Source organism: Nansenia antarctica, assembly GCF_963989245.1.
Source record: "Nansenia antarctica genome assembly, chromosome: 8".
Lineage (NCBI taxonomy): Eukaryota > Metazoa > Chordata > Actinopteri > Argentiniformes > Microstomatidae > Nansenia > Nansenia antarctica.
The window spans coordinates 58,087,413-58,110,359 of NC_137678.1; positions in this window are offsets into that span (position 1 = coordinate 58,087,413).

Consider the following 22,947-nt stretch of genomic DNA (forward strand, 5'->3'; position numbering starts at 1 on the left):
ATTATATACATCATGTCAGCTGTGTGCCAATCAATCAGGGGGGTAGCACCTGGGGTGGCCAATCAGATTTCAGGGGTGGCACGTGCTACCCCAGGCCACCCCCTGGACACGCCCCTGGCTGCACTTGCATTAATTAGTTAGGCCACATCATTAGTTAGGCCACATCATTTTGAGATACAACCAACGGAGAACAGATTTTAATAGGCCACATTTTGAGATACAACCAACGGAGAACAGATTTTAATAGGCCACATTTTGAGATACAACCAACGGAGAACAGATTTTAATAACAACAGCAGAAACAATTGTCATCTTCACTGTTTTATTCGCTGTCAATAGGCCTATCAAACTAGGCTATTTTACAACCCGACGGCAGTGCGCTTCAACGTTCATTAATTTGGAACTGCGAGAATGAGTAACGTTAGCCTGATTGCACTTGCATTAATTATAGGCTACATTTTGAGACCGGTCGGATAAGGTAAGTGTAACGATGGTCAAACAGGCAAACTTCTTTCAACCAATTCTTTGTATTGATCTGCATGGAAGACATATAAAACACAAATCTTCCTCTGGTCTGCAACTCTTGTGAATCCATTAAGATGGCAGCCATATTCTGGTTGTCCCACCGTGTATGTATATTTCACATCAGGATAATTTGTTTACAGAAAGAACACACATTTCCCTCACACATTACAAATAACAATTACAAACAACATGTGGAGCAACATACCTGCATGGAAGACATATAAAACACAAATCTTCCTCTGCTCTGCAACTCTTGTGAATCTGCGCATTCAAAATAACATACAATAAATGTTCTGTTTCACATCATCACAATACATCACATCATCACAATACATGTAAAAACAAACAGCACAGTACTACACCAACATTTTCACCCTACATTACAAGATTCTCCACACAAACAACAAAACACGAGGAGCATTTTACATCGCGCACATTAAGATGGCAGCCATATTCTGGTACCACCGTAAGTACGGCAACAACAGAAGGACAAAAGAACGCGCAGACCTGCAGTACACCCAAACTCCAAAGGGGGCTCCAACAACAACCAGGGCTGCTCAAGCACGGCGAAACTCATCTACATTCACCACAACTAAACATACATTCCCAACTCTGTTACATAAGTCTGTAAGGTAAAGAGTAGGAGACAAAACATCCCATAGAACACAGACTCTGAATGGAGGCACTGGACATCTATCCCCTATCTAAGTAAATTCTTCATTTGGTGGGGATTGCTTCCTAAGGTGACCTGAGAAATAACTCGCAGGGATGAGTTGTACCGACTATAGATCCCTCAGGTCCTCTGGTACTGGTCTCTTGGTTGTTCCAGGGGTCCGGTCTAAGACCCATGGCGAGGCCACTTTTATCCACTATTGCCCGACACTGTGGAACGGCTTGCCGGAGGACTTAAAAAAAAAACTTTTTAGCCTGCTTTTATCTAGTATATGTCAACTTGCACTTTTACTCCTATGTTATCTTCTATATCTTGTTTTATTCCTGGTTTTATTGTGTTGTATTTATTTTACACAAATACAATGTATCTATTTCATATCTCCTACCTCTTATTGTAGTGTAATATATTTACTATTGTTTTTATGTTCAGCACTTGCATTCAATGCATGACTTGTGTTATATAAATAAAGTGTGATTGATTGATTGATCTAAGTCAGTGTTGTTATAAACAGATTACTGTCACTTATAGTGTGTTATTCTGTTCACATCAGAAGCAGAAGGCCCACAGCCCACATCAGAATAAACGGATCAATCATTTTTCACAATGATGAAACCCTATCAGTTTGTTATAATCACTTCATAGACAAGAGGTGGGCGAGATGTTATCCACAACTACACATACAGACTATGTTGGGGAGTTTGCAGGCTCTGTAAGATTCAACTGAAGTTGCAAATACGTTATTTCCTATTCTGTATTGAATGTCTCTTGTTTGTTATCCAACAATTACTATAAGAAAAGACAAGTAATCAGGCGAAGATACCACTGTGGGACATTGCATCCTGATTGTTCATTTGACAGCATCTTATTTAGCATATATAATTAACACTTGAAAACAGTTGGTATAATTGATTTTGTCTGTTGTGAGTTTCCCCAGGTGCTTGTTGTGATGATTTCTTATTGGTATTTCATGTTTTCTTTTCTTTGATTTTATAGAAGTATACAAACAGTCTTGCACATAAGATATTGTTGTTTTAATCGGTTTGAGGTTAAACACTTTTTAATGCACTGTATTATCAGCCAGTGTTTTAATGGTGATTTGTGTGAAATTAGTAGAATAGCAAATCTGTATTGATACTTGTTTGTTTGTTTGGGAACCATTATACAGCATCACTTGGTAGTCTTTGGTAATCGTTTTTTGTGTTGTTTATGCAGGCCAGAAAGTAGCCATTGTTGCAATATGGCATTGACATGGACGTTTCCTCATAATTACAGCACATTATTTCCTCAGAAATACTGATGGAAACAGGTATTTTAAATAATAATAAAATGCTCCATAAAATAGTTGCAACACAGTATAATGGTGAATCCTATGTGAAACAATAATACATTTGTTGTGTTATTTATTCTGTTCAAGATCGTGTTTGTATTTGAAGTACCTCATGTATGTTATTTGATGAATTTAGCCTACTCGCCTCTTCCATTCGACTGCTAATTCATACCTAAGGTACATACTTAAGGTAATAAAAACCTGGCTCACACACAACTTCCTCAAACTCAACAGTGAAAAGACCGAAGTCATCCTCATCGGCACCAAATCCACCCTCAATAAAACCAGACCCATCACACTCACCATCGATGACACCACCATCACCCCCTCCCCCCTGGCTCGCAACCTCGGCTTCATCCTGGACCCCACCCTCTCATTTGATCCCCATGTCAGCTCCATCGTCAAGACCTCCTACTTCCACCTCCGCAATATAGCAAAAAACAGACACTGCCTCTCCCCGTCCGCTGCTGAATCCCTCATCCACGCCTTCATCTCCTCCCGCCTTGACTACTGCAACTCCCTACTCACCGGCATCACCTCCCGCTCCCTCCATAGACTCCAGATGGTCCAAAACTCTGCTGCACGCCTCCTTTCAAACACCCGCTCCCGTGACCACATCACTCCTGTCCTCCACTCTCTCCACTGGCTCCCCATCAAAGAACGCATCCAATTCAAAATCCTCATCCTCACATACAAAGCCCTCCATAGCCTGGCCCCCCCTTACCTGACTGACCTCCTTCTCCCCCACCGCCCTACCCGTACCCTCCGATCCTCATCCATTGTTCCCCTCACTGTCCCACCCTCAAAACTCAAAGGCTTCGGTCACCGTGCCTTTTCACGAGCTGCACCCCGCCTCTGGAACTCTCTCCCCCAACCACTCAGAGACTCACCCTCACTTCTCATTTTTAAATCCCACCTCAAAACCTACCTGTTCTCCCTTGCCTACAGCCTCCCCTACCCCTAGCCATCTCCCCCATCCCGGCGCCCCCGCCCCCCCCCCCCTTGACACCCATACAACCTCCGCTACCCCTACCCATCTCCCCTAACCCTGCCACCCCCCTGATATGCATACAGCCCCCCCTACCCCTAACCACCTCCCCTGTCCCCACCACCCCCCCCCCCTCCCCGTTCGCTGACTCTGTGTTCCATGTTAATTGTTGTTTTTGTGTTATCCCCTATATTGTCAGCGTCTTTGAGCCTCGGAAAAGCGCTATATAAATGTAATGAATTATTATTATTATTATAAAATAAAAATAAATCCTATCTGATTCGAAAATATGTTTGAACATACAGAAACCACGTGGAATAGGCTATTTTAAACCACATTTCAAACTTATTTGCCCTGAAGTGATTTTTCGTCACTCCCTATAGGACAGTTAGGACATCATCACTTTGTGACACAAACAACAAGCATGGAGGACAAGAGTTGGCTACAGTAGCCTGATGAAAGTTATGAATGAACATGACAACAGAACATAAAACATGGATAAAAAAACGAATTGAGTATTAGTTAGTATAGAATGTATTACTGCTAGAAACACATTTACAGCTTTGAAATGAAATACATGCGGAACTAATGGTGAATGATATTATTGATATAGACTATAGATTTAGTTAGCCTAGTTCTTGACAGAGTGCAAATGCTATACTAGTTGCCACATGTTTATAGACCAGACAGGGTTGAGAAATGTATGTGATACGACGGCCTTGTGCTCCAAAGGCGAACTGAACAAGTAAAAAGTGGGGGCAGCGGTAGCCTAGAGGTTAGAGAGGCAGGCTAGCAATTGCTAGCTGGTTCGATCCCAGCCTCAGGAGGGAGCTGCTGGTGACTGGAGGGTTGCTGGCATTATATCTAAGGCGCCTACCACTGCTGTTGCAAGGCACCTAACCCTAACCCTAACTCTAATCGCTACAGGGGCACTGACTATGGCTGACCCCGTGCCTAGAGCAAAAAAATACCACATTCCAACAATTGATTGACAAGTTGATTGCATGGCAAATAAAACACTATTTTATTATTATTATTATTATTATTATTATTATTATTATTTAAAACACAGCCCAACACAAATTAGCCCAATCAATCAGTCATGTTTTGTTTAGAGCAAACCCAAGTTTATCAAGGTAACAGCGGCAATAAAAAATTAACCTTGAATGTTCAGATACAAATGGGCAAGCTACAAACTCACAGCCTTCAGCTTGGCCTTATACAGGGTCGTTACACTGTCCCATCCATTCAGGAGAGCGTGCCCTCACTATATCTTAAGTCCCTTATGTGGACATGCCTCTCCAATGGCACACATGGTGACCATCACCACTTCTAATACCAGTGTAGAGACCGGCAGGGTAGAGGATCTTGCCTTAAGCGTGGATCGAACTGCCCGTGCTAGCTACTGCCCATGCTCGCTACTGCCCCATGAGGGTTAAGAGAGTTCATTCACATGGAGGAGATGCTCACATGTGTTACACAGGGTTGTGACAGTATTGAAACCTAACTTTGACATAATTACACAAATAGTGATGGGACTAAATGATACCCAAGCACAGGATCATCAGGGATGGAGAAAGGTGCTGTTCTAACATGTGACCTCTTTGTTTCAGTCGGTCCTTTGAACACTTCTGACAGGATGGAGAAGAAAGAATCGAAGATGGTCAACCAGGGCCTGGAGGAAGAGATGGTGAACATACAGATCAAAGCACTGTTCTCCCCTCCAAATTGCACTATATATCCCTAACCATAACCAATCAAATGCTCCAAATTTCCGGTCGTACCCCAATGACTAGATCGGTTCAATATGGCAAAAACATTCACTCTGCCTCCCATAAAGCATGGTGTAGTCATCACAATACAATTGATAGACATACAGAATCAAATCCTTTCATATTTGTCCTGCCAACAAACTAAAAGTTGAACAGGAGTGTGTGAGAGAGAGAGAGAGAGAGAGAGAGAGAGAGAGAGAGAGAGAGAGAGAGAGAGAGAGAGAGAGCCCAGTGTGATAACTGCCATCGGGACAGTGTACATTGCGTCAAGACAGCATGACGTGGAGAATGTGTCTTGCAGTACGACCCCTTTGACCCTATCACTTCCACAATCCTTCAAAAGTGCCACCTTCCCTCTAGTGGGGTTTGTTCTCTGACCCAAATGTGTGCCCATATTCTGTATGTATATGCTCTGTGCTGTAGGAGGTGTGGGGGTATCAGCCCTGCCTGTGGAAGATGGTGCTGGTGGGCGTCGGGGCGGTGTGCAGCGGTGGTCTCCTGCTCCTGCTGCTATACTGGCTGCCAGAGTGGGGAGTGAGAGGGACCTGCACACAGACCTCCGTCAGAGAGGCCCAGACCCTGCTGCTTCGGTCCACGGTACACTCACTGGAGATCTCTCCCCTCTGACATCCTCCAACCGTTTTTTCTCTCCATTTAATGTGAAGCAAATGTATCATCTATGTAGAGCATGTCCATGTATGACATGCAAAATGTTCATAAACACACAGTAATGTGGCCATTGTATCAAGACAGTATTATATTGACTGTAATGACCATCTACCGTATTGACAAGTTGGTGTGTACAATGCTATCATACTGTGTATTTACAATGTGTAAAAGTGACCTGACACAGCTCCATACTGTTCAGGATGAATTCAAGAGGTGGTTCCGGGCCAGGGTGCATGTGATGCTTGCCCCAGGGAAGAGGCCATTTGACAGTGTGGAATTCCAGACTACATTCCATACTGGGGATGGAGCACACATCTTTAACCAAGAGGAACAGAAAGGAAAATATATCCATCTCGAACCCATACAGGTAGTTCCCTTTGATTACTTACCTACTACGACTGTATACATCAGATGCTGTTTCCTGATATGTCTGAAATGGCTCACCTTATTCCCTTTCCCTCATAACCACTGTTAAGAGAAAGCACTCGGTTGGTTTCCACCATATTGTCCAGTAGTTATTTAGGTTAGAACAGTGGTCCTGAGAGGGAGGAGAGATTTGGGAAGGAAGCTATCTACTATTGAGACACAATCAGCAATTGTGAATGAATGAATGAATGAATGAATGGTCTTTATTGTCATTGATATAGTACAGGTACCATACAACGAAATTTGGGAGGGGGGGCTCCCCTGGTGCTAGGAAAAAAACTAAAAACAAGAAGGGAAAAGAGCTGGTTTACATAAATAAAGGCTATGTACACTATCCACTATACTATACTATACAAATAAAACACTGTGCTGTACTCTATGCTATGCTATACCTATTCTAACATTTCCTATCTCTAAACCTTATGTACCCGAGGGTTGTCATATTGCACATAGTGTTATTGCACATTCATTTAAAGTGTCGCAGTTTGCAGGTTTGAAATGTTCACAGTTGTGTTTCAGTATTGCACTTGATTACAATCTAGTAGCTGCCATCAAATTGTCTAGATTGTCCAGGGCCTAGAACCTAGGTCTTTGCTGTGTTCAGGGCCTGAATGGCCCTGGGGTAGAAGCTGAGCTTCAGTCTATTGACACAGCGAGTCTATGATGATGGCTGCAGATAATGTCTATTTCATTAATCCCTTAGCACATAAAGTGCATCCAGACTTTTAGAGCAGGGGTCCCGTCCCCAATTACTTTTTATAGCGGGCCACTCAACCTCCAGCCCCATCACACAACCAAACGTAAATTTGTTACCGAAGTTACGTAAATACCAGTAAACAAGAAATATGAGCAATGAGTTATGGGAATATTCAATTGATGTTTGCTCTTTAGTCCTCCAAGTTTGCACACTGTCATCCACTGGTACCAGTTGCCGCCAGTAGGGGGCGGTAGACTGCGTGTTCTCCCTCCAGACGCGCATATTGCCTCATCTCATCTATTTTTCCCTCTGGCTGTTATCTGGGCGTTGTGTAGTCATGGAAGGCCGCAGGTTAGCCGCTAATGCTAGCTTTGGTTGGCTGCTCTTCAGTGATTTCTGTAGCCTGTGGAATCTTTTCGGGGGATGATTCATCTGTCCAGTGAATTTTCCAGAACCAGGAACTCTAGTGGGACTTGTGCTCACAGCCCAGCACTGTGCAGCTCAATTGGTATTTGCCAGAGAACACCAGAATTGGCAGGTTGGCCATTGGCACCCCGTTCTCTTCTCAGATTAAAGCAGGTTCACCCTGAGCACATGTGACAGATGGAAAAGAGTCTGGAGACGCCGTGGCGAACGTTATGCTGCCTGCAACATCATCTGTCATGACCGGTTTGGCGGTGGGTCAGTGATGGTCTGGGGAGGCATATCCTTGGAGGCTCGCACAAACCTCCACATGCTAGCCAATGGTACCCTGTCTTTGCAGGACAATGCCCGGCTTCATATGGCCAGAGTGTGTAGACAGTTCCTGGATGACGAAGGCATTGATGCCATTGACTGGCCCTCACTTTCCCCCGACCTGAATCCAATTGAGCACCTCTGGGATGTTATGTATCGTGCAGCCGCCACCGCCAAGTAGCTCACTGATGCCCTGGTCCAGGTCTGGGAGGAGACAGACTGTCCAGGAGCTCACTGATGCCCTGGTCCAGGTCTGGGTGGAGACAGACTGTCCAGGAGCTCACTGATGCCCTGGTCCAGGTCTGGGAGGAGATCCCCCAGGACACCATCCGCCGTCTCATCAGGAGCATGGCCAGACGTTGTCGGGAGTGCATACAGGCACATGGGGGCCATACACTCTACTGAGCCACATTATGAGTTGTCGTGATGAAATTCACGCAAGTTGGATCAGCCTGTGATCACAATTTTTTACTTTGATTTTCTGTGTGATTTTGAATCCAGCCCTCAATGGGTTAATGATTTTGGTTTCCATTGACCGTTCTTAGGTGATTTTGTTCTCGACGAATTACACGATCAATAAAGATATTCAAATTTTGTTCATTGAGATCCGCAATGTGTGATTTAAGTGTTCCCTTAATTTCTTTGAGCAGTGTATTTTCGGTGTCAACTATACATTTCTTTGTAGCAATGAACTTACTGTTTTGTTTTATCTGTCTCGCTTTTCGATTCACTGCAACTGACATATTAATGCTAATGTTCTGTGGCGTGCCAAGGAAGGGGGCTGGACTATAGGGGAAATGCGGGGTGGAATTAACAGAGAACAATTCTTCTTTGATTGATTGCTGAAATTATTAATTATCTTTGAAATAGTGTCGTTGTCGTCATCCCTCCAAAAAAGAAATACCAAACGGAAGAAGACAACTTTTAAAAAATTATAATTTCCCTATGAAATTATTCTTTTTTCCTTCTGGCATTTATCCCAAAATTCTTGTGGGCCTTAAATCAACCCGTCACAGGCCAGAAGTGGCCCACAGACCGCCTATTGGGGACCCCGGTTTTAGAGTATAGAGCCAAAAGAAGAAAACATGTTCACTGTCACATTACTTACGCAGGGCACTGTATATCGATGCATTGCTATCCCCTGAGCTCAAATCTTCCCCTCTCTCTTTCTTAGATACACTACTTCACCCACCACAGCATAAAATACTACTGGAATGATCTGCTACAGGATTTTGAAGTGTTTAAGTAAGAGTACCACTGCAAACCTAAAGTGCTGATTTAATGTTCTAATTTAACCATTTTGGGAGACTTTAGTAGCCACATGAATACCAGAATTCCATAGAGGTTATTCATCTGTCCAATAGAAGAGAGAGAGTTTCGGTGTGTCTGTGTGTATTACAATGGAGAAGATGACTGTGTGTGGAAGATATCAGCTTGAGCTGTTCCAGCATCCAGTCTGACCACAGTACAGGTCTCAGCAAACTGCTCCAGGACTACAGGTACTACTCTACCATACAGATACCATTCAGATACCATATAATACAGATACCGTACAGACACCATACAGATACCATACAGACACCACACAGACACCATACAGACACCACACAGATACCATATAATACAGATACCATACAGACACCATACAGATACCACACCCAAGTTCAGAATCTGTCACTTCAGGTACACAATTTGTTTCTAACATTTGCCTTAACTGGTCATTCAAAACAGTACATACAGTAGTTGGCATTGAACATGTTTAGAAGCAAAGAAATGCTAATTACCTCACAATGCTTCAAATAGGAGATTGTTCTTTGAGGTGAATGAAATCGCTGTGAGGGTTCCTTCTGTGTTCAACTACTCATAAAAGAGGTAGGCTATTGTGTATCCTACTTCTCAAGATGTCTAAAACATACTGTTAATTGTCCATTTACTTCAATGTTAGAAATTGTATAGACAGCCATATAATACTGCTTGATAATCAGTCACTGTCATTCTCCTCAGGTCCTAAATCCCTTCAACATCTTCCAGCTCTTCAGTGTCATCCTCTGGAGCACTGAACAATATTACTACTATGCAGCTGCCATCGTCTTCATGTCTATCATATCAATAGCTACTTCGCTGTACACAGTCAAAAAGGTGGGTGCAGAGCATTTCCTCCCTGAATAAGTAAAACCAGTCATGCTTGTCTTTAGGTACCTAATGTCAGATCCCTACATTTCAGATCACTTACTTTCATAAACCATGAATTGATTACCTGTGTTTGTCTGCTAGAGATGTTGTATGATTTTGTGTATCATGATTGGAAATACTCTCTTTTTTATCTCAGCAATATGTTATGCTCCATGACATGGTGGCGGCCCACAGTATTGTACGTGTTTCAGTGTGTAGAGGAAATAAAGGTATGTCATTATATCATAAGGGAGCGGGGCAGACATGATAATGTTAGAGCACTATGTGTGCTCGCTTGGTAATGAATACGTTTGCATTCAATTGGTTACATTATCCTTTTTCTGTTGTTATGTTTGCCTTCTGAAGTACTATGCAAGTACAATGTAGTTTATCTGTACTAATATCATCTCTCATTCTTATGTTAGTGGTGCCTCTTTATTTCTTAGTGTAGACTGTTTATTTCTATTTATTTTGGAAATGGCTGTCTTTAGATTTAGCCATTGGCACCCCGTTTTGCTTTTCTTATGGGCTAAAGTTTGATTTTCCATGATCCAAAACCTTGGAGTCTTGGTGTTGTGTTGAACATAGGAAAAAAAGGAATACTGGATCAACATGTACTGGAAATAATATATATGAGTATTTTTTTCCCTTCCTTGGTTGAATCCAGAGGTTGAGGAGGCCATGTCCACAGATCTGGTCCCTGGTGATGTCGTAATCATCCCAGCCAATGGGATGATCATGCCCTGTGATGCAGCGCTGGTCCACGGAACATGCATCGTCAATGAGAGCATGCTGACAGGTGATACAAACGTTCTTTTTTCTCTATATGCTAAGAACGCCTTGAACAGACAGACTGCTGGATGCAGTTGAGGACCAGTGGACCTCCATTGTTTTCATTGGGATATGATGTACATGATTACAACACAGCAGCTGCGTTGCATGCCGCACTCACACTCCGGTGGAAGTTGGTTTAGAAGTGACTTTGTGATATTGTACGCTAACTGCCAACACCACAACAACACTGGTTAGACTCCCAACAATGTTGGATTTTATTCAAATCCTGTTTTGGACTTTTAGATGCAGCCGGTCAATTGTTGAATGATAGAAGTGCAAACCACCTTAAATCAAGCTCTCACTCACCATGCTATGCTATGTAGGGGGAAAACTAATGTACTAAAAATGCAGCATTTCTGCCAGATAGCAAACATGTTGTCTCGGTCTGTACAAAACATAACCAATTTGCAGGCACAGGTATGTTGACACAGTCGAAACATCTTAGGGTAATCTCTATTATTTTCCTGATTTTTAGCAATTAAATAATATTCATCACTTTGGCATTCATATTATGATAACATTCTAATCTAGATATTGTGCTGTAACAAACTTTGTGTGCCTCATGATGTGAATAAGTGTCCCACGGATCCTCCATCCTCAGGAGAGAGTGTCCCTGTCACGAAGACCAGCCTGCCTAGCTCTGGAGAGGAGGGGGCCACAACCTACTGCGTGGAGGAACACAAGAGACACACACTATTTTGTGGTACCCACGTCATCCAGACTCGCTTCTACACAAGGGAACTTGTCAAGGCTGTGGTGGTTAGGACTGGTAAGACTGTTGTGTTCTTTTACATTTTTCACTCTGTACAGTGTGTGTCCATCTGGACACTAGGGGGCAGCGGAGATTAACATTCAGGCACGCAGGTGCTTATTATTTCAATAGGACATTTCTATTTAAGTTGTGTGTTTTGTTATTCCTGTGCGGTAGCTTGAGTCTCGCCAGTGGTACGTTCTCTCATGGTCCACTAGGACGTGTTGTGATATATATACCTCTCTAATGGTTCATGTGGGAGGCCTCTAACTGCATATCATCACAAAAGGAACCACAATTTTCCTTTGAGGAACAATGGACAATCATCAATGGTGGAAAAAAAATGAACAGTCATTTCTATTCACCTGATTCATGCTCTGAAAAGAATATCTTACATAATCATCATGGATAGCGAGACCAGACACTTTAGAAACACATTTCCCAAGCATAAAGGTGTTTTTTATTGGTTTTTATAAAAACGCAACACCGTGTATACAATCAATTAATCAAACAATCAGACATTTAAGACATTTCATTTCAACAACAACCAACATTAAACTAACTAAAGTGCTCAGTGTTCAGTGTATTGTCCAGTGTAGTGTAATGTTCAGTGTTCAGTGTTCAGTGTCCAGGTTCCAGTGTCGGTAGGAGGCAGGGGTAAAAAACCTGTTCGCTGTGCATCCGGGAAAAAAATTCCCCTGCAGCCCTCTAGTTGTAGAGCGACTACTATCCAGTTTGCCCACCAGTGCAAAGCCATGGCTCCCCCACCGCCCTCCCCCGAGGGACCCCACACACCCGACTCACCCGACCCGCCCCACCACCGGCGCATCCGGCCCAGCCCACCAGGCTCAGACTCCTGTAGCCCTTCACGAGGCTAGCCGGACCAGGCGCCCCAGCGGCGGAGCAGATCGAGCACGCAGGCCGACCGGAGGCCCCCGAGGAGAGGCCCAGAGAGCTCGGCGCATGGCAGGCAAGCAGAGGCGAAAAACCTGTACACAGCTTATCCAGGGAAAAAGCTCCCTGGCTCTTCTCAGCTTGTTCCGGGCTGGGGGTTGGGGGTTGGCGGGTAGGGGACTGGGCCTGTAGCTGGGGGCCTGGAGTTGGGGGGGGGGGGGCCCGGAACAGGGGGTTTGGGATCGCTGAGTTGGAACCTGGGGTTGGTGCTGGGGTGACGTGGTGGTTCCCGCCGGTCTCTGCTCCTGGGTCTGGAAGCCTGGGTAGGTGTCAGAGCTGGATATGACATGTGCCTGAAAAGATACAGGAGTGAGAGAAGGGAGGTGTGCATGGTTTGTGTAGTGTGCATTTTGGTGTCAGGCGGGTGATCAGTACTTCCCTGTGACCCAGTGGTGTTGGTCATCCTGGTGCTGGTGGTGCTGGCAGAGACGGCTGGTTCGGCTGTGGGTTGTGTGTGGTGATATTCTGGTGAGGGTAGGAAGTGGGTCAGTGCTGTGTACATGTGTAGGTGGTGGAAGGTGCAGTAAACTTCCCTGTTGGTGTTGTGCGCTGCTCCTCTCCTGGTCCTTGTGATGGTGATACTGCTGACCAGGGCTTGTGCTGGAACGGTGGTGAAGGTGATAGTGCAGGAACTGGTGGTGTAGTGAGGTAGGCCCGGGGTGGGGGGGGGTTGGGCGATGCAGCGCGGCATGGGGGGCGGTTTAGAGGATGACGTCCTTCCATCTCTCCACCCCCCACACCGCTCTTGCTTGATCCGGGTTATTTTTAAAGTCAACAATAGCATGGTCCCTGAGGAAGAGGGTGATTCTCCTCCTCAGGGTTGTCAGGTCGACGCTCTGTTTCTGATAGACCCTGATGTTCCTCGTCTCCCAGAGTACCTGCTTGACGGCGCTGATGATCCTCCACTGTTGTTGTAGTTGGGGGGTTGTGCACCCCCCGGGAGGACCATACAGGATGTTCTCGCCCGTCAAGCGGGGCAGGGTCAGCAGGCTGTTTAGGGAGACAGAGGGAACAAACAGGGCCCAGACCCGCCTGGCCACGGAGCACTCACAGAACAGGTGGTTAATGTGTTCTGTGTCCGTGCATCCGTGGGGGCATTTCTCAGTCTTTGCGATGTGCCGCCTATGCAAGAATTCCCTAGTGGGGAGACAACCATGAGCAGCCATCCAGGCAATGTCTTTTTGTTTATTGTTAGTACATTTATGATTAATGTTTTTCCATACCTGTTTGGAGTCCACGGCTGTGCTGGCCTTGGGGTGAGTAATGGTTTCCTTCGACCTTATGAAGGTCATAATGTCTTTGTATTTCCATGAGGCCAGCCCAGCGGTGGACAATCCTGTCTTGAAGGCAAAGTCCCTCCATATCTTGTAGACTGGAGGGGGGTCCCAGCTGTAGGGCACAGTGTGATTTATTAATGCGGTCACCCTGAGTGTCCGGAGGATGGGTGTGGCATAGAATATTTCAAAGAACCTGGCTTTCCTATCTTTGTTGTTGATGTTGTTGATGAGGTTGGAGAGTCCCTGTGCCCTAATGATGTTTAGGATGTCTGGGACCCCTTTCCCCCCATTCTCCACTGTTTTGTACAGGGTGGTGCGTTTTAGTTTTTCCATCTGGCTCCCCCAGACAAAGGTAAACATGATCCTTTCGATGGTTTTGGATACTGCTCTGTCTGGGGGAAACACCCTGCCCAGGTAAAGGAGAATGGGAAGAACAATAGCCTTCAGGACCAGGATCTTGCCTGTCATTGTGAGAGGCCGTGCACTCCACTCACAGATCTTCTTTTGGGCCTGGCGGATGGTCTCCTTCCAGCTGCCGGAGGCTCCTCCATCTTTCTGGTAGGTGATCCCCAGCAGCTTAATGTTTTCCGTCTTTACAGGGAAGGAGGTTGCCAGGTTCTCCTGCCAGTGTTGCGACAGAAACAGCTCACACTTACCCCTATTGATCAGGGCGCCAGTGGCTGCACAGTAGTCCTCCACCACTTTCGTTACTGTGGAAATGGAGCGACTATCTGTGCCGACGATGGTAATGTCGTCCATGTACGCCACCACCTTGAGCCTCTCCCCCCGGGCCCCTGGTAGAGGGTAGCCCATGATGTTGGGGGAGCTCCTGATCTTCCGTAGGAACGGCTCCAGGTAGATGACGTACAGTAGAGGGGCCAAGGGGCATCCCTGCCGTACTCCAGCTTTGATGGGGAAGGGGTCTGTCAACTGGTTGTTGATCCGAACTCTGCTTGTGATGTTGTTGTAGCAGAGTTCGGTCCAGTTGAGCAGGTGCTGGGGGAAGTTCATGCCTCTCAGCACCCTCTGCAGGAAACCATGGCTAACCCTGTCAAAGGCCTTCTCCTGATCCAGGCTGAGAAGGCCTAAAGGGGACCTCCGCTCCTGGGAGTGCAGGATGAGGTCTCTCACCAGGAGCAGGTTGTCGTTGATGGACCTACCGGGGACGCTACAGGTTTGGTCATGGGCTATAACTGAGGGGAGGAGGGTTTGAAACCGTTGGGTGAGGGCTTTTGTCATGATTTTATAGTCCACTGGGAGGAGATTAATGGGGCGCCAGTTCCGGAGGTCCTTGAGGTCCCCTTTCTTGGGGATCAGTGTGACCGTACTCTGTCTCATTGACTCTCCAAGCCTCCCTTCCCTGTAGACGGCTTTGAAGACCTCCGCCAAGTCCTCCTTGAGGAGATCCCAGAGAGTCTTGTAGAACTCTGCTGGGATCCCATCCGGTCCAGGGGCCTTGTGTGTATTCAAGGAGTGCACGGCCCGGGTGAGCTCCTCCGTGGTCAGCTCTGGGTTCTCACTCTCACCACCCTCGGGGACCCGGTCCAGACCATCCAGGAAGGTGGCCATGAGAGTCTCGTCGGTTGTCTTGATGTTGTAGAGACTCTCGTAGAACTCTCTTGCCACCCCCGGGATGTTGCCTCTGTCTGACACGGTGTCCCCATTGGTGTCGTATAGGGACAGGATAGGCTTGTGTTTTGACCGTGCCTTGCGGAAGAAGTGGCGTGTGCATTTCTCCTCCTCCTCCAGGCCCTGGAGTTTTTCCCTGAACTGTTTCTTTTGTTGTTGCTCCCGGTAGAGGGTGGCAAGGTGTTGTTTGGTCTCGGCCAGTTCTCGGGCCACATCCAGACCACCCAGCTGTAGGAGACTCAGGCGTTGGAGGGCCGCGTTGTGGTGTTGAAACCTGGCCCTCTGTTCTGCCGCTTTCCTCCTTCCGACTGACCCGAAGTAGCCCTTTGTCCTGGCCTTAACCATCTCCCACCACTCTATCGGGGAGTCGAACAGTTCTTTTAGGGTCCTCCACTCCAGGTAGCGCCTGGAGAAGGAATGCACCACTGTTGGGTCCTGAAGGATCGATGTATTCATCCTCCAGGTACCCCTACCCGCTCTTGTTTGGCCGTCCCATTCCAGGGACACTGTCAACATCCTGTGGTCCGAGAAGTGGGCCGCCTGGCTGGTCAGGGTTCCCATCCTCAGACCTGGCGAGAGCAAGAACATGTCTATCCTGGAGGAAGAACTCCCGGAGGAACTCACCCTTGTGTGTGTCGGCGGGGAGGTGCCACCGGCGTCTACCAGTTGGAAGTCGTCTATGATGGACTGAAGTTCTGTAGTGGATCGGTCTCTCCTGGGCCTGCTGCGGTCCTCATCCCGGAGGGCACAGTTGAAATCTCCCCCCACTAGGACTGGTGTGGGGATGAGGAGGAGAGACCGAAGTTTCTTGAAAAGGGAGACTCTCTTGGCCACGTTGGTTGGGCCGTACACATTGATGACCCTCAGCGGCGAACCCTGGATCTCTAGGTCCAGAACCAGGATTCGCCCGCTCTCTACAACCTCCCCCTTTTTGGTCTGCAGAAAAGGGTTGGCCACCAAAATCAGACCCCATCAGCTCTATCGATGTTTGAGCCTGACCAGAGAGAGTCCCCCCGTGTCCATTCCTCCTCCAGGGTGGCGTCCATCTCCTTGAATGGGATGGCGCACTCCTGGAGGATATACATGTCTGACTGATGTTGGGTGATGTACTGGTAGACGACCTCCCGTTTGTCTGGTTGCCGGAGGCTTCTGGTGTTGAGAGATGAGATTGTTATCTTCATGGTTCTTGGATTTGGTTTGTTCCGATTTTTGCTAAGCTATTGCACATGAGGTTGAGGCCCTCCAATGGGTCGTTGGGGGCCAGATAGTGTGGCACCTCCCCTTGGCTGCTCATGGTGTGGGGGTTGTCTCCCCTCTGACTGCCTGGTGGCCCCCTCATCTGTGTTGTTGATGAGGTGATTTTCGGTGGCCCGTACGGTCCGGTGAGCATGGACTGGGGGTGGCTGGTGGGCTGTGCAGGGTGAGGAGCATGTGATGACTGGAGAGAGGAAGAGGGTGGGGAGGAGGGTTTGGGGGGGGGGGAGCCGGCTTACCTGTATGGCGTTGGGGTTTGGGTTCTGGAGTAGTCTTTTTGTCTGTTTTTTTCCGGATTGCCTTTTTTTGTGGTCTTTTGCGTTTTGGTTGAGCCAAGCTCCAGTCATTTTCACTGTCTGATTGGGAGGGGAGGTGGATCTGCAGTGTGCTGCTGGTGGCTATCTCAATAGAGGCCGGCTCCCCCTTCATGGTGTTTTTGCAGGGGGTGGAGGTGGCAATGGGGTTTAGGAGGGGGTGGGTGTTGAGGTTGTCTGTAGGGGGTGCTGGGACGGTTGGTTCCTCTCCTTCTCCTTCTCCGTCGCTCGAGCTCTGATCGTCCCCCCCATCGCTCGAGCGCCGGTCCTCCTCCGTCTCTCCCTTCTCTTCCTCCATGTTGGGTGTGGGTTGGGGTGTGGGTTGGGGTGGGGGTTGGGGTGTGGGTGGGGGTGGGGGTGGGGGTGTGGGTGGGGGTGGTGGTTGGTTGGATTTATAGCCCCGGGCTCTACTTGCATAGGAACTTGGGCAGTCACGGTAAAGATGCCCCTGTCCCCCGCACAGGTTGCAAGGTCTGGTCGTGGTGCACTCCGACGTCGGGTGGTCTTGGCGGCAGATTTTACATACCACGGCCTTGCAGGCCGCTGCCAGATGGCCCAATTGGCCGCAGTTCCTGCAGAGCTTCGGCATACCGTAGTAGTAGACGGAGCCCCTGTTGTTCCCCAGGTTGATGGTGCTGGGGATATGTTGGACTCCGCCTATCCCCTCCGGGTCCGGACGGAGTTGCACCAGCCATTTCTTGGCCCCCGTCCACACTCCGTCTTCATCCAGGACCATCCGGGCCCCCGATTTAAGGGTGGCATGACGGTGTAGCCACACCTCAATATCATATTCCTGAATCACCTCATTGTGGAATTGAATTGTGACCACTTTTGATTCTAAATCCGTTAGTGGGTGGGCTGTAAAACGGTTAAGTGGGGGTTTGTGTTCATTAATCCTATGAAAGGTCCAGAATTCCTCTAACAGTTGGGGGGTTTTAAAGCTCACTTCAAAACATTCATTCGGCCCAGGGGGCTTCACCAGGCAGTTTAGATCAGACGGCACAAAGCCCATACCTCTCTGTAGAACCGCCCTGCTGAATTCCAGGCGGGTCATCGTTGTTACTGGTCTGGCAGTCTTCTGTTGGGGGGCTCCATCCATGGCAGCCTCCTCAGTTGGGTTGAGCGTCAACCTGACGGCGTTGTAGCGCCGCATCGCTCCGGGGTTCATCGTTGGAGTGGGGTGGGGGATCAGGGAGGAAGGAGGGAGAGGAATAGGGTTAGGGGGAGGTTGTAGATAAAAAAATTTTGGGGGGGGAATAGGGTACTTGCCGTTAGGTTAGGGGTGTTGTTCCTCTCAGGTCCTCACGGCAGATTTTGGACTCTGGCTTGGGTCTGGAACTGGGTTCCCGTCTGGGGACGGGAACCCTTTCCCAAGCATAAAACTATAGAAATGATCCCTGAAAGTATAGTCTTGGTGTGTCATTTAATGTACAAAGTGTGGAACGTCTTGAGAACAGCATTTGCATCGCGGTGTTCTATTGCATTCTCAAGAGTCACCACTTGTTGTAATCAAATTATGTAAGTCATAGATCAACAATTTTCCAATTACCCTTCCCTCCATACTTGGAGAATATAATGGTACTGATTCCAAAAAGGAAATTGAACAGCATGCTATGACGGTTCTGCTAAACATAAATCATGAGAATTGTTCAAAACTGTCTTGATCAAATTCCCCCTAATTAATTGAACTTGCTTTTTATTTTTTATTTTTTAACAAATTACTTATTTCTGTGGCAGAAGTACCCACTCAGAACATATTCTTTCCACCCATGTGCCTTTGAGGAACAATGGACAATCATCAATGGTGGAAAAAAAATGAACAGTCATTTCTATTCACCTGATTCATGCTCTGAAAAGAATATCTTACATAATCATCATGGATAGCGAGACCAGACACTTTAGAAACACATTTCCCAAGCATAAAACTATAGAAATGATCCCTGAAAGTATAGTCTTGGTGTTTCATTTAATGTTGTAATCAAGTGTGGAACGTCTTGAGAACAGCATTTGCATCGCGGTGTTCTATTGCATTCTCAAGAGTCAACACTTGTTGTAATAAAATGATGTAAGTCATAGATCAACAATTTTCCAATTACCCTTCGCTCCATACTTGGAGAATATAATGGTACTGATTCCAAAAAGGAAATTGAACAGCATGCTATGACGGTTCTGCTAAACATAAATCATGAGAATTGTTCAAAACTGTCTTGATCAAATTCCCCCTAATTAATTGAACTTGCTTTTTATTTTTTATTTTTTAACAAATTACTTATTTCTGTGGCAGAAGTACCCACTCAGAACATATTCTTTCCACCCATGTGCCTTTGAGGAACAATGGACAATCATCAATGGTGGGGAAAAAATGAACAGTCATTTCTATTCACCTGATTCATGCTCTGAAAAGAATATCTTACATAATCATCATGGATAGTGAGACCAGACACTTTAGAAACACATTTCCCAAGCATAAAGGTGTTTTTTATTGGTTTTTATAAAAACGCAACACCGTGTATACAATCAATTAATCAAACAATCAGACATTTAAGACATTACATTCAACAACAACCAACATTAAACTAACTAAAGTGCTCAGTGTTCAGTGTATTGTCCAGTGTAGTGTAATGTTCAGTGTTCAGTGTTCAGTGTCCAGGTTCCAGTGTCGGTAGGAGGCAGGGGTAAAAAACCTGTTCGCTGTGCATCCGGGAAAAAAATTCCCCTGCAGCCCTCTAGTTGTAGAGCGACTACTATCCAGTTTGCCCACCAGTGCAAAGCCGTGGCTCCCCCACCTCCCTCCCCCGAGGGACCCCACACACCCGACTCACCCGACCCGCCCCACCACCGGCGCATCCGGCCCAGCCCACCAGGCTCAGACTCCTGTAGCCCTTCACGAGGCTAGCCGGACCAGGCGCCCCAGCGGCGGAGCAGATCGAGCACGCAGGCCGACCGGAGGCCCCTGAGGAGAGGCCCAGAGAGCTCGGCGCACGGCAGGCAAGCAGAGGCGAAAAACCTGTACACAGCTTATCCAGGGAAAAAGCTCCCTGGCTCTTCTCAGCTTGTTCCGGGCTGGGGGTTGGGGGTTGGCGGGTAGGGGACTGGGCCTGTAGCTGGGGGCCTGGAGTTGGGGGGGGGTGGCCCGGAACAGGGGGTTTGGGGTCGCTGAGTTGGAACCTGGGGTTGGTGCTGGGGTGACGTGGTGGTTCCCGCCGGTCTCTGCTCCTGGGTCTGGAAGCCTGGGTAGGTGTCAGAGCTGGATATGACATGTGCCTGAAAAGATACAGGAGTGAGAGAAGGGAGGTGTGCATGATTTGTGTAGTGTGCATTTTGGTGTCAGGCGGGTGATCAGTACTTCCCTGTGACCCAGTGGTGTTGGTCATCCTGGTGCTGGTGGTGCTGGCAGAGACGGCTGGTTCGGCTGTGGGTTGTGTGTGGTGATATTCTGGTGAGGGTAGGAAGTGGGTCAGTGCTATGTACATGTGTAGGTGGTGGAAGGTGCAGTAAACTTCCCTGTTGGTGTTGTGCGCTGCTCCTCTCCTGGTCCTTGTGATGGTGATACTGCTGACCAGGGCTTGTGCTGGAACGGTGGTGAAGGTGATAGTGCAGGAACTGGTGGTGTAGTGAGGTAGGCCCGGGGTGGGGGGGGGTTGGTCGATGCGGCGCGGCATGGGGGGGGGTTTAGAGGATGACGTCCTTCCATCTCTCCACCCCCCACACCGCTCTTGCTTGATCCGGGTTATTTTTAAAGTCAACAATAGCATGGTCCCTGAGGCAGAGGGTGATTCTCCTCCTCAGGGTTGTCAGGTGGACGCTCTGTTTCTGATAGACCCTGATGTTCCTCGTCTCCCAGAGTACCTGCTTGACGGCGCTGATGATCCTCCACTCTTGTTGTAGTTGGGGGGTTGTGCACCCCCCGGGAGGACCATACAGGATGTTCTCGCCCGTCAAGCGGGGCAGGGTCAGCAGGCTGTTTAGGGAGACAGAGGGAACAAACAGGGCCCAGACCCGCCTGGCCACGGGGCACTCACAGAACAGGTGGTTAATGTGTTCTGTGTCCGTGCATCCGTGGGGGCATTTCTCAGTCGTTGCGATGTGCCGCCTATGCAAGAATTCCCTAGTGGGGAGACAACCATGAGCAGCCATCCCAAGCATAAAACTATAGAAATGATCCCTGAAAGTATAGTCTTGGTGTGTCATTTAATGTACAAAGTGTGGAACGTCTTGAGAACAGCATTTGCATCGCGGTGTTCTATTGCATTCTCAAGAGTCAACACTTGTTGTAATCAAATTATGTAAGTCATAGATCAACAATTTTCCAATTACCCTTCCCTCCATACTTGGATAATATAATGGTACTGATTCCAAAAAGGAAATTGAACAGCATGCTATGACGGTTCTGCTAAACATAAATCATGAGAATTGTTCAAAACTGTCTTGATCAAATTCCTCCTAATTAATTGAACTTGCTTTTTATTATTTATTTTTTAACAAATTACTTATTTCTGTGGCAGAAGTACCCACTCAGAACATATTCTTTCCACCCATGTGCCTTTGAGGAACAATGGACAAACATCAATGGTGGGAAAAAAATGAACAGTCATTTCTATTCACCTGATTCATGCTCTGAAAAGAATATCTTACATAATCATCATGGATAGCGAGACCAGACACTTTAGAAACACATTTCCCAAGCATAAAACTATAGAAATGATCCCTGAAAGTATAGTCTTGGTGTGTCATTTAATGTACAAAGTGTGGAACGTCTTGAGAACAGCATTTGCATCGCGGTGTTCTATTGCATTCTCAAGAGTCAACACTTGTTGTAATAAAATTATGTAAGTCATAGATCAACAATTTTCCAATTACCCTTCCCTCCATACTTGGAGAATATAATGGTACTGATTCCAAAAAGGAAATTGAACAGCATGCTATGACGGTTCTGCTAAACATAAATCATGAGAATTGTTCAAAACTGTCTTGATCAAATTCCTCCTAATTAATTGAACTTGCTTTTTATTTTTTAACAAATTACTTATTTCTGTGGCAGAAGTACCCACTCAGAACATATTCTTTCCACCCATGTGCCTTTGAGGAACAATGGACAATCATCAATGGTGGAAAAAAAATGAACAGTCATTTCTATTCACCTGATTCATGCTCTGAAAAGAATATCTTACATAATCATCATGGATAGCGAGACCAGACACTTTAGAAACACATTTCCCAAGCATAAAACTATAGAAATGATCCCTGAAAGTATAGTCTTGGTGTGTCATTTAATGTACAAAGTGTGGAACGTCTTGAGAACAGCATTTGCATCGCGGTGTTCTATTGCATTCTCAAGAGTCACCACTTGTTGTAATCAAATTATGTAAGTCATAGATCAACAATTTTCCAATTACCCTTCCCTCCATACTTGGAGAATATAATGGTACTGATTCCAAAAAGGAAATTGAACAGCATGCTATGACGGTTCTGCTAAACATAAATCATGAGAATTGTTCAAAACTGTCTTGATCAAATTCCTCCTAATTAATTGAACTTGCTTTTATTTTTTTATTTTTTAACAAATTACTTATTTCTGTGGCAGAAGTACCCACTCAGAACATATTCTTTCCACCCATGTGCCTTTGAGGAACAATGGACAATCATCAATGGTGGAAAAAAAATGAACAGTCATTTCTATTCACCTGATTCATGCTCTGAAAAGAATATCTTACATAATCATCATGGATAGCGAGACCAGACACTTTAGAAACACATTTCCCAAGCATAAAACTATAGAAATGATCCCTGAAAGTATAGTCTTGGTGTGTCATTTAATGTACAAAGTGTGGAACGTCTTGAGAACAGCATTTGCATCGCGGTGTTCTATTGCATTCTCAAGAGTCACCACTTGTTGTAATCCAGTTATGTAAGTCATAGATCAACAATTTTCCAATTACCCTTCGCTCCA